Below are 9,878 nucleotides of genomic sequence, written 5' to 3' on the forward strand. Positions count from 1 at the left end.
GGAGGGGCGCGCTGCACCCCCTCCCCAGCGCGGTGGGTCCGGAGCCCCGCGCAGCACGCCCCGGGCCCGGGGAGCTAGCCGCGTCGCCAGCCGCATCTCGGGGCGTGGCGAGTGCGTTTCCCCAGCCGCCCCCAGGGTCCGTGACCCGGCTTTGGGGGAAAGTCTGGCCCCCGCCCCCAGGAGCGAGAGATGCTCGGGCTCCGGCCGGGGAAATCAGAGAAGGTGGGGGAGCCCTCCCATCGCCCACTACCTGGTTTCGCAGGAAACTCCCCGCCCCCAGTTCTGCAGACTGCGAGGCCCCCGGCCCTCCCCGCGCCCCCGCGCACGTGAGCGCGACCCCGGGGAGGTCAGCCCGCGGAGGCTGGAAGTCGCCGGGACCGCCCGGGGCTGCGCCCCCGGGCCCGCGGCCCCTGTCCTGTAAATACGTGTCGGCAACTTGTGTGCGGTCCCAGCCGACGGCCCGCGGCGAATCCACACCCACCGTCTGCAGCCCGAGGGGCCACCGGCTGGGGGCGGGGGGCGCGGAGTTCAAAAGAGGGGGAGGAAGCACGGGGGTGCCCTTTTATTTCATTAAGTTTTAATTACACGAGGGTTACAGGAACGCATTCTCCTAGTTTAAAGAGATATTAGACCATTACGTAAGCGGCCCCCCGGCGCGCCCCAGCCCCCCACAGTTTGGTGCATTCCCTCCTAACCCCTGCCCCAATGTCCGTTCTTTGACCAGCCCTTCTGGAGCACCTATTGTGAGCAAGAAACTCCCAAACACTAGCTCAACCTGCCACCTACTCCCAGAGGCTGGGACGTCAGGTCCAGTCTGACGCCGAGGAGGCCTGTGGATGCAGGCCGAGCACCCCCCCCCCCCCGCGCCCAGCGGGCCGCCCCCACCGAGACTTCTGGTTCTTTAAATATTCACATATTCCTGTAACGCCTGGGTTTTAGCAATCAGCAGGGACTCCTTTTGTATTCAGGGCAAAATGGTTTCCAAATTCTTGTCATTTCCTTTAATAACAATTAGAACTAGAAGCAGACAGCCGGTCCTGCGGAGCTCAAGCCAGCGGGGCAGGGGGCAGTTCGCAACTTGCGCCGGCAACTGGCATGCCTCTCGCTCTTAGGAGGCAGGCAACAAACTTCTCTGGAAACTGTTCAACCTCGGGGATGAATGGCTGGACACAGATTTGATGGGGGGAGCCCAGGGGGATATCGCTAGGACCGAAGGGGTTAACCTTCACTTGTCGGGGAGGGGAGTTTACTCTTAGAACTCTGGGCCACGCACCAGGAGGGGGCATCCCCAGGGTCCGCCTGGTGCTCAGAGGGGCTCAGCCCCCCAGAAGGGCGGGTCCAGAGCGGTCACGGTGACCTCATTTCCTAAGCTGAAGGGAATCACCTCTGTCCCTGTCCAGCCTTCCCTTCACTTTCAATCAACAAATCCTGCACGAGCCCTGAGAGCAGGCGTCCGGAAAGCCAGCTGCCACCTCTGCCCTCCTCAGAGTCTGGCAGGCAGCTGGCCTCATGGAGCAGCAAGAAAGCACACTCACTGATTGTCTTGGAATTGAGGGAGATTTGCACAATCCGGGTTAAAATAACCAGGGGAAAATATCTAGTTAATTCAGAGTATTAGAATAAACCCACCCTGCCATGGCCTGCTGCCGGCTTGGTCCTGGGCAGCAGCTGGCCGCGAGTGGACACCAGTTTCAGATCCACCCTCCGGCCTGGCTCGTGGGCTCTGCCCGGTCCCACAGCTGGCTCTGTGCGCAGGGCCTCACCCCAGGGCCTCAGGCCTGGGGATCCCCAGGAGCAGACATGGATATGTGTGACTTGGCAGAACAACCTCAGCTCCCCAGCCTCAGTTTCCACCTCTGAAAAGTGGGGCGCTGAGGGGCCCCTGTGGATGCAGGGCGGTGGGATGTGGGAGTCAGCACCTGGGTGTGGGGGGACGGAGCCCCTTAGCAGTCCTGTGGACCGGGCAACCCAGCGGGGCAGCAGTGGCTTCCTTTTTCTCCTTATGGAGGAGAGGAAAGACGAGGCCCTGGCGAGGTGGGTGGGGACAAAGGGCCTCACTGCTTTGGGAGCAGTGGAGTGAAGACCACCCCTGTGGCCTCGGTGTGCCTAGGGATAAATGTGCATTTCAGGTGAACCGCGAATCATGTTTAGTGGGAATATACCTGGTGCGAGATTGGGACGCTCGTACGCTAAGCATTTAAGTGTTGCTTATCTGTCCTTCAAATTGAACTGGGCTACTGTATTTTTGTTTATGAAACCTGGCAGCCCAGGGTGAGCCGGGCACCGCGGTGCCGGGCAGTCTGGCCATGTGGGGCCCACACAGGAAGAGGAGCTGGGGAAGCAGGGCCGTGGCCAGCATGCACAGCAGGTTCCGGTGCTCCTGGGCCAGGGCGCCGGCTGGTTCTGCTGGGCCAGCCTGAGGCCCGCTGGCTGGCTGAGGGGAGCTTGGCTCCCAGGCAGGCAGGGCCCGCGTCCGGCACCAGGCTCTGTGCTGGCAGTGGGCGCTGGCACCCGGCGTCATGGGGAGGCCATCGACACGGCGGTCCCAGGAGGTGGCTGGGTGGGTCAGATAGTGTGGCTCTGTGCCCCTCGACGCCGGCTCCATCAGTGTGCTGTCGCCCGACCGACAGGAAGGGCTCTGGGGAGCTGCAGGCGGGGTTGGCTGGAGACAGGGAGGTTCGGACGTTTCCTGAGCTGGACACCCAGGTGTAAGCATTTCAGTCCCTGGGTGGCTCCCGGGAGTGACCTTGGTTTGCAAGAGGTGGGACCCCCGGGGGCTGGGTGGCATGTGGGGAGGTGGGAGCCAGACAGAGGAGGGCCTGAGGACAGGGCGCCCAGGCCAGTGGCTTCTCTGGCCCTAGGAAGTCTGGGGTTTGGGACGCATTTCCCAACCGGGTGACAGGTCATGGGATTGTGAAATGGGCGTGTGTTCCCAGGCGGCTGCTGAGGACAGGCCTTTCAGGGCCCAGACGGCGCGCCCGCCTCTGTGCTGAGTTCAGGTTGAATCGTTGTCTGGGTGTTTGGAGGGAAAAGGTCCATCCCAGCCGGTAGGAGGCCTGTGCCCTCAGCACACCCCGAGGGGACGGGCTGTGATAAGGCTGGTCCCATACAGCACTGGCACCGGGCCCCGAGGCCCCTTGTGTGTGTGTGTGGGGGGGGTGCGAATGGGTTTAATATTCTGCCATCATCCACATGGGTGATTTGGTGATGGGAAACCCAAGGGGATTGAGCTGAGATGGGAAAATGCACAAAAATATGTAAAAATATATATATATGTAAAAATAAACTATTATAAATAAAATTAAATTAAAAAAATATTCTACCATCACCCCCTTGAAATTCTTGATGGGTAATGGTTCTTGAACAAGGAGCCCCACGAATTCCGTATTCAGTCCTGCTAGGGCACCAGGCCCTCCCTGGCCACCGGTCGGGGCCCAGGGAAGCCAGTGTGGGCTCTGGCCACAGCCAAGGGTGGCTGCCACGTCCTGACGGTGCCCGCTGGGCGCCGAGGAAAGTGCCCGCTGAGTCAACAAGAGGCCTGGGAACTGTGGGCAGCAGGCATGACCCCGCAGCCTCAGGAGGCTGTCCTGTCCCCAGGCCGCCAGGCAGAGCTGCGCTTCCAGACCAGGGAGGCCTCAGGCAGCGAGGCTTGGCCGCACCCGCCCCCCAGCCGGCCCCTGCTGTGTCTGCCATCCTGAAGTGGTTTCACCAGCGCCTGCCCAGGTGAGATCTCTGGACTCGGTGGTTTTATTTATTTGCATTTGTCCTGCTTTGCTTTCAAGCATGAACGTTCGCTGGGGGCTGTGCGCCAGGCCTCATTCTAACGCCTTCAGCCGTCCCTTTAGCCCCTCAGCAAAAACACCAGGGCCGGGCCTGGATCCCAGCGAAATCCGAACTGCTAACCTCCCCTTAAACAGCAGGAACAGGAAGCCAGGGACCTGCCTTGCTCCCCAACCCTGGCCCCCACGGGCCTCCCCCCGGGCTTGGCCACATGGGCCCTGGCTCCCCGGGGCGTCCCTGGCTGCCCCTGCCCACCATAAACCTTGTCCACAAAGGAGGAGCGACTCCGTGGGCGGAGCAAGGGGGCGGGAGGTGAAGGCCAAGCTCAGCTGAGGCCAGACGGGCACTGTGCGTGGTGCCCCCACCCCCTTACAGCAAGGGGCACACAGGGGCCACTGTGCCTTGCTGCCCGGCAGCCTAGAGGGCAGGGCCGTGCGACTTGCCCTCTCTCCCCCTCCCAGCCCCGTCACTGGGCATTCCTGGGTCTGCCAGGCCACGGGGCTGGGCACCCCGCCGAGGAGTGAACGTGCCCGTCCACAGAAACCAGAAACACGGAGCCGCTCGGCCAGCCTCGCCCCGCGGACTGTCCCTTCCTGCCCCCCCGCGCTGCCTGCCCCCAGCTCCTTTCTGGCTGTGCCCTGGATGCGCACCCAAGGCCATGCCCCGGCAAGCGCTGGAGGCGGGAGCCTGGGCCTTACTCACCAGCTGGGAGGGGCATGTGCACGCGTGCGGGTGCCCGGCTGCGGGCTCTCGTGCAAGTGTGCGCACGTGTGGGCGTGTTCTGGGGTCATGGCTGTGTTGGGCTGGGAGTTTGGCTCATGAACAACTGTCACGTGCTCCAGCTCTCCAGCAGCAAACCAAAGAGGGGGGCCCACCGTCCAAGACGCACCAGGGGGTCACCTCATCCGTCAGTTTCTCCTTTCCAGCAGGGAACTGGTGTCACGGAGAAGACAGGGCTTTGGGGACAAGGCAGGGAGAGGAGGCCTGGACAGAAGGAAAGGGCAGAAGGAAATCTTCGACTCAAGTCTGAGTGCTGACAGATGGGTAAACCGAGGCCCAGACGGGGCCATGACTTACCAAGTCAAGCCGATGAAAGTGAGGGCTGAGTCGGCTCCTGCTCCGGCCCAGCTGAGCCGGATCTCAGTTACTTTAAATGGCTTGATCTAGGGTCCTCGCCAGCAGGCAGCCTGGCAGGGTTTGGAAGCTTCCAGATGTTCAGCGCATGTCTGAAGCACTTCCAGAAAGGACTGTGCATCATTCAGGCCGATTTCAGGGAACAGAAATACCCGAGCAGCTCTGTCTTGTGTTTCTGTTGTCATGGACAGTACGTTTTACCGTTGTCAGGAGCAATTACTAATGTCAAACTGCGATTCTCCAAGGCGTGAACGGCGTCTGGGCCAGGCTGAGCCGGATTTGAGGGGGCTGGTGCAGAAGGAGCCGGCGAGGGCGAAGGCCACGCGGTCCGAGGGGACAGAGGGGCTGTGTCCTCCGGGCCCCACATCGGCCTTCCACACTCTTCCAAGCCCCTGCCAGGGGCCCGCAGGCCCAGCAGGCAAGCCAGGCTCCCCTTTCCCGGAGTTTGCCTCCTGGTCTGTTCCCCAAACGCTGGCAGTCCACTCACGTACATGGCCGCACCTCTAAGCGGCCCTGGCTGGGAAAGTTCACTAAAGGCTCCCGGCCTCCGTTTCCAAGTCATTAAGACGGGGAGCAGGGAGGCTGCTGTTGCGAGGGTGGAGGGCAAACTCCATGCACCGAGGAACGTACTTTTGAGAAAGGTAATTACCGCTGTGGCCGGCTCTGCTCCGGCCGTGGCGGGACGCCCAGCCTGAGCCCAGCTGGCCCTGCCTGCTGGAGCTGTCACCGTTTCTCAGGGCTCGCGAGGGCCTTTGCTCCTGTCTCTCACACCCTGCGCTGTGCCCTGCAGGTCCCCAGCATCTGGGCCCAGGACAGATGCTCAGATGCCCCCCCAAAGTGCCAGACAAGCCCTGTTGGAATCCAGGAGAGGGGGCAGGGGCACGTGCTACCCCATCTTATTCTCTGCTGGGCGCCCCGCTCCCAGTGTCCAGCACCTCTAACTGTTGAGTGCAAGCTGCCGAGTGAGTGAGTGAGTGAGTGAGTGCAAGACTGTTTGGCCATGGCCATTAGCTCGTAAGGCATGAGCATCCTCACTCTCTTGTTCCCATTTAAGACATATTTTGGGACAAGAATACCCTATCATCATTTGCAAAGGTGCAGCCCCAAAGAAGCCAAGAAAAAAAGGCAGTGAGTAGAAAAGGTCGAATTTAATGCAATTGCTAAAAATTGTGTTTTCAAAGATTAGTTGGTAGTCGAGAGAAAACTCCCTTATAAAATACATTTGCAACAGACTGCTGAGCTGAGCCTAATTTTGCAGACATGAAACTGTCTGGGGGAGAAGACAGCTCACCGCCCCTGGGCGGATCTGCGGCGCTCCGGGCTGCTCGCGCTTCTCCACAGACGTCTTCGCAAGGTTACTGTAGCGTCTGGAGCGACACGCGTGTTTCTCCCCGGTGGCTCCTTTAACTGGAATCGAGACCCGGAGAGGCGGGGGTGCCAGACGCCGCTGCCGTCACCGGCGGCCCCAAATGACACAGCGGACGGGCCAATCGCAAGTTCGGGTTCCGGGAGCAGCCGCTGGATTGGGCGCGAGCGCGGGCTGCCTCCCCCAATGGCGCGACTCGGTCAGGAGCCCGGGCTCGTGGGTTTTAAATCCACGTGGTGGCAGGAGGCGGGCGCCCCCGGCTCTCCCAACGGGGGCGCCCCCCCCCCAGGAGCAAAGCCTCCAGGGCCCCCCCACCCCCGGAGCTTTGCGAGCCCAGGCCAGGAGCAGGACCTGCCCCGTGCCAGGCGGCTCTGGGAGCCTAAGGTAGGTGGGAGCCGCGGGTGGCAAGGGCATCCAAGCTCCTGCCGTAGCCAGGACACCTTCCTGCCCGCTCTGCGCCATCAGGACCCTCCGCGTCTGCCCTGCTCGGGGAGGGGGGGGCGTCGCCCAGGGCAGGTAGCCAACATCTAGGTGTCTCATGGCATCAAAGCCCGGTCCTGGCCCTGGCACGCAGGTGTTGGTAAACAGCAACTGTTCCTGCCGTGGGGGACTCCTGGCGTCCATCAAATGCTTACGGCGCGCAAAGGGCAGGTCCGGGCATTTTACATGGATTTACTTAATCTCAGGAATTCCAGATTCTCTCTAAATCGAGCAAGTTAGGTTTGCTTGTGTTATTCCCATTTCATAGGTAGGAGAAAGCTGCCCCCAGACCACCTGTAAGGTTTGGGGGGGCCCGCACAGCAGGTGTTCACAGACACCCCTTCACTGCGCTCTCCCAGAAGTTAGCCAGCGCTTGATCTTCTCTTGCTGTTGAGGGAAACTCTCAGATCAGGCCGCACTACTGGGGGGAGGGGAGAGGGAGCTGGCACTGGGCATGGGCTGGCGCCGCCACCCCCCTCGGGCCCGGCGGTGCCGGTGGCAGGGGCCGGTCACTGGGCATGCCAGGTCCTGTGCTGGACGAGGGTGGGGCACTTCCGGGCACAGAGATCTGCGCGGCTTCCCGGCTGGCCCTGCAGCAGCGGGCGCGACCCGGCCCTTGCCTGGGTGCGCCCGGCACACTGGGCACCCCGCCAGGCTAGGGTGCTGGGTCAGAGGTCAACGACGCTCGGCTGTCGTGGATCTTGCCCGGCAGCTGTCTCGCCGGCAGGCCACCTCCCCTCCCGGCGGCCTCCGGGCCACACCCGCACACGCCTTGGTGGCCGGTGGTTCCCGTAGGCGTCACCTTCACCCCTGGAACTGACCCTCGCTCCTCACGAGCGCTGTTGAGACCTTATCCAGCTCGGCATCTGCCCGCTCGCCCCGAGTGTCCCCTCCCCGTGGCCACTGCCACAAGGCTCTGCCGTCCGGGCTCCCTGACGCATCGAAGCGATGGGCAGACGCCAGACAGGGCAGGCCGGCAGGCCGAGGCTTCCTTCCGGACCCAGGTCTAGTCTCTGTCCCGCTTCCTCTCCCGAGATGGGCACCCCACGTTACAGTTCCCCACTTTCAGCTGGAGGCCCCCGTCTTCATAAAGTCACAGTATCTACTTACAAACAATTGTGGAAGAAAAAAACCAGCAACTGTGGAAAGCGGTGGGTGGGTGAGGGCGGGACAGATGCTCAGCTGTGCCGTGGACAGTGGCTGCTGGTGCAGCCGAAGGCGTGAGTGGTCAGAATATGCAGGAAATGGCCCCCAGAACCCCAGCCCTGACATCTGACTCACCTTGGGGGGCCGCTGCTGGGGGCACCATACCTGCAGCTTCTCGGCAGCCCCCAAACCCATTTTACAGATAAGGAAACTGAGTCTGGCGCTGCTTGAAGTCCACAGTCCAGAGGGACGTCAGCTGCTGACCTTCCTCCCTGATGTTCCGGGGAGTCCTGCCCGGCACTAGGGGGTTCTCACAGGACCGTGCGCCACAGAGTGGGGCCTGGTGGCCACCAGCTATATCCAAGCTGAAGAAAGTTTTAGATTTTTAAAACGAGTTGATGTTTAGCAAGGGGCTGTTTTACGTGAGTGCCCCTGCACCTCTGAGTCCCCTGACAAGTCAGAGGTGCAGACCTCCCAGGGGCGAGCTGGGGGCTCCCCTCTGGCGGGGACTTCAGGCACTGTCTGCCTCAGTTCCCCCACCACGCAGCCCTCGTTGACTGCCCTGCTGGGCTGGGCAGGGTGGGGAAGGTCCGTCCCCCCTTGAGCTTTGCTCCCGGGAATCACCATTTTCTTTTCCGGGCCGTTGGTGAAGCCGGGCCTCTAGCCAGACTGTTCCAGAAAGTTTCTGGGCGGGGCCTTTGCTGGGGAAGACAGCTGACGTGTCCAGAGGTTCAGAAGATCATGCACTGTCAGTGAACAGCTCGAGTGAAAGGCCCAGGGTGGGCGGTGCTGCTGCCCCTTGTGTTGAGCAGTAGCTCGAGCTGAGTGGGGTAGCCACGTCTCCGTGTCTGGGAGAGACTCATGTTTCCTGACACTGGAGGCGCGTCAGTACGTCGAGTGTGAAATTCAGAGCTCTGTGTCCACAAACAAAGTCTTTTTGGGACCCAGATATCCCCAGGCGGATACGTGGCCTAGTGTGTTCCCCTCCAGGACGGGGGCGGGTCACGGGCCTCGGACACCTACGTTACTCCCTGGCCCCTTAAGAAGCATCTGCCCACCTCTGGCCCTCCGCTCTCAATCTCGAGGGCACCCTGGAGTCCCGGAGCTTAGGAATCCCTAAGCCCAGGCCCAGGGCACATGGTCGTGGGTGTGGCCCGGCACGAGATGTGTAAGAGCTTCCAGAAGGTTCTGATGGGCGACCCAGCACGCTGCTTTAGGTGCTGGCTACCGTTGGGCGCCTGTCTCGCTACCAGAGCAGCCCGGACTTGCAGCACCTGGGAGCAGCAGGATGAGGGCAGCCTGAGCCCGGCCCGCAGGCCCGGGCTGGGGTGGGCGCCCCCGGCCTGAGCCCGGCCCGCAGGCCCGGGCTGGGGTGGGCAGGGCCTGGGGGGGCAGGCGTGGGGGAGTGGGTAGCTGAGAGCGCACAGGCCTGTCCACAGGCATTTCTTGGGCTCCTGGGTGGGTGCTAGGATGCGGGTGCAGAGGTGGTCTCTTCCGGCCAAGGTGCCGCTGCGGCCTGGGTGCCCTGGGCACCCTCCCCTAGTGGGGGTTCCGGCAGCTCCCGCTTGGGGAGATGGCCCGTGCCCCCTGGCCCCGCTCGCGCCCTCAGCGGAGGGAGCGTCTTCCCTCGGCCTGGCAGAGGCCCAGGGCCCCGGGCGTGGCGCTGTCTGGGCACAGGGACGACTCGCTTGCGCCTGCCCAAGGCGTCTGGTTTTCCAGACAAGTGTCTTAGCAGCGGCGGCAGCAACATCCCGTAGTTTCTCTCTTGAAATCTTTTATTTTTGGCCTGAGACAGCTAATGTGTGGCCAGTGTAGCCAAGGAAACCAGAATGCTCGGACCAAGCTGTACCGAATCTCCGTGCTGAAGCCACCAGCTGGCTAATTCGGGCCTCCCAGTCATTTCCTTCTTTCTGGGCCTCTGATGGTCTCACTGGCCCGCGAGGGTGAGGCCCGAGGCGGCGTGGGGGCTGCC

This window comes from Condylura cristata, unplaced genomic scaffold (genome assembly GCF_000260355.1).
Source record: "Condylura cristata isolate star-nosed mole 26May11 unplaced genomic scaffold, ConCri1.0 scaffold00022, whole genome shotgun sequence".
Classification (NCBI taxonomy): Eukaryota; Metazoa; Chordata; class Mammalia; order Eulipotyphla; family Talpidae; genus Condylura; species Condylura cristata.